This window comes from Bison bison, unplaced genomic scaffold, assembly GCF_000754665.1.
Source record: "Bison bison bison isolate TAMUID 2011002044 unplaced genomic scaffold, Bison_UMD1.0 scf7180017864191, whole genome shotgun sequence".
In the NCBI taxonomy this organism is placed as follows: domain Eukaryota; kingdom Metazoa; phylum Chordata; class Mammalia; order Artiodactyla; family Bovidae; genus Bison; species Bison bison.
In genome coordinates, this window is record NW_011494763.1 from 392,108 (window position 1) to 394,646 (window position 2,539).

Consider the following 2,539-nt stretch of genomic DNA (forward strand, 5'->3'; position numbering starts at 1 on the left):
TGCAAGGCTGAAGACCCTTTCACTTTACTTCTCCACTGCCTCTCCCTCTTTATTCTGCCTTTTGACTTTAGTTCTTCATTGCTTGTCTCCCTCTGACTCTGTAAAAGAACTTGGCATCCAGACCCTAACAAGATGGTTACTCTGAGACATTAGTCTGCCATCTTCTTGGTCAGCCGGCTTTCCAAATAAAATATTCCTTGCCTCAATACCTTGTCTCTCAGATTCATTAGGCTGTCATGTGGTGAGCAGAGTAAGCTTGGACTCAGTAACAGACAGAGCTGGGATAAGGGAACCACTCTGAGAAAGCTTCTGAAATCTCTGCTAAAGGTGGCTTCAATTTCGTTGCAGACTAGGAGCTTTGGGGAGAGTTTACCATACCTGGGCTCCACCTCATATACACTGATTTAATTGGTCCAGGGTGGGGCCTGGGAAATGGTACTTTTATAGACTCTTCAAGGGATTCCAATTTATACTCAAAGTTAAGAACTGCCAACTATCATAGTAAAGCTTCACAATTTTCTGGTTTTTTAAAAAAACAAAAACAAAAAACTTTACATTGACATCTAATAAGGAAGAAGTTGAAATGCTGTACCAAAAGGGAAAAGTTAAGAATAAGTAGGGGGCACCCAGATTTGAACTGGGGACCTCTTGATCTGCAGTCAAATGCTCTACCCCTGAGCTATACCCCCTTCTGTGATGATGTTGTGATAATTAATGTTGTTGTCTATCCAGCCACACCCAGACTACCTGTAAACCTGTGAGTTGCCACTTCAGGATGGACCTCTCTTGGAAACTGCAAAATCTGCTGCTTGCAAACTCATCAACCTGCTACAGAAAAGGCAGCCAGCTCTCTCCTCAAAAACCACACAGCCTGTGTCCCTGTCTCACCCAGCCCTGCCCCCAGCCTATAGCCCCAGGGTGTGGGCAGCAGCCTGGAGAAGCCTAGACATTGACTGCAAAATGGCCTTCAGAGTCAGATGACTGTGCCCATCATGGTGGGCACCTGAAGAACAGAAACTGGAGGCGAGGGAGGTATCTGTCCAAATTCACTACATGAGCATCTAACCCTCAGGGGCTGACACTCAGCTCAGGGAACTTTCTAGTAAACTCAGTCAAGGACACAGATGACCGTACCAACCTCTGTTTCTTCAGTTAATAGAGATGTGACCACGGAGAGTCACCACTCCTAGGAACAGGCAGAAGTAGGTGAAAGAAGCCAATCTGAAAAGGATACATCCTGTATGGTTCCAACTATATGACATTCTGAAAAAGGCAAAGCTATGGAAAGATCTTAATGAACCAGATAACCACGATGGTGTGATCACTCACCTAGAGCCAGACATCCTGGAGTGCAGTCAATTGGGCCTCAGGAAGCATCGGTACAAACAAAGCTAGTGGAGGTGATGGAATTCCAGCTGAGCTTTTTCAAATCCTGAAAGATGATGCTGTGGAAGTGCTGCACTCAATATACCAACAAGTTTGGAAAACTCATCAGTGGCCACAGGACTGGAAAAGGTCAGTTTTCATTCCAATCCCAAAGAAAGGCAATGCCAAAGAATGTTCAAACTACCACACAATTGCATTCATCTCACACGCTAGCAAAGCATTGCTAAAAATTCACCAAGTTAGGCTTCAACAGTACATGAACCAAGAACTTCCAGATGTTCAAGCTGGACTTAGAAAAGGCAAGAGGAACCAGAGATCAAATTGCCAACATCCCTTGGATCATACCAAAAGCAAGAGAGTTCCAGAAAAACATCCACTTTTGCTTCATTGATTATACTAAAGCCTTTGACTTTGTGGATCACAACAGTTGAGTTTAGTTCAGTCTCTGTCATGTCCAACTCTTTGTGACCCCATGGACTGCAGCACACCAGGCTTCCCTGTCCATCACCAGCTCCCGGAGCTTGCTCAAACTCATGTCCATCGACTTAGCAATGCTATCCAACCATCTCATCCTCTGTCATCCCCTTCTCTTCCTGACTTCAATCTTTCCCAGCATTAGGGTCTTTTCCACTGAGTCAGTTCTTCACATCAGGTGGCCAATGTATTGTAGTTTCAGCATCAGCATCAGTCCTTCCAATGAACATTCAGGACTGATTTCCTTTAGGATTCACTGGTTTTCTCTCCTTGCAGTCCAAGGGACTCTCAAGAGTCTTCTCCAACACCATAGTTCAAAAGCATCAATTCTTCAGCCTTCAGCTTTGTTTATGGTCCAACTCTCACATCCATTCATGACTACTGGAAAAACCATAGCTTTGACTAGATGGACCTTTGTTGGCAAAGTAATGTCTCTGCTTTTCAGTATGCTGTCTAGGCTGGTCATAACTTTTTTTCCAAGGAGCAAGTGTCTTTTAATTTCATGGCTGCAGTCACCATCTGCAGTGATTTTGGAGCCCCCCAAAATAAAGTCTGTCACTATTTTCATTGTTTCCCTATCTATTTGCCATGAAGTGATGGGACCAGATGCCATGATCTTAGCTTTCTGAATGTTGAGTTTTAAGCCAACTTTTTCACTCTCCTCTTTCACTTTCATCAA

The 2,539-nt window shown here is 44.1% G+C and overlaps 1 non-coding gene across 1 annotated transcript; it reads right to left on the bottom strand.

Moving 5' to 3' along the window:
• Positions 1–617: 617 nt before the first annotated feature.
• Positions 618–689, bottom strand: TRNAC-GCA. Its single transcript has one exon. It is a non-coding gene; the product is annotated as a tRNA-Cys (tRNA).
• Between the last annotated feature and the right edge of the window lie 1,850 nt (positions 690–2,539).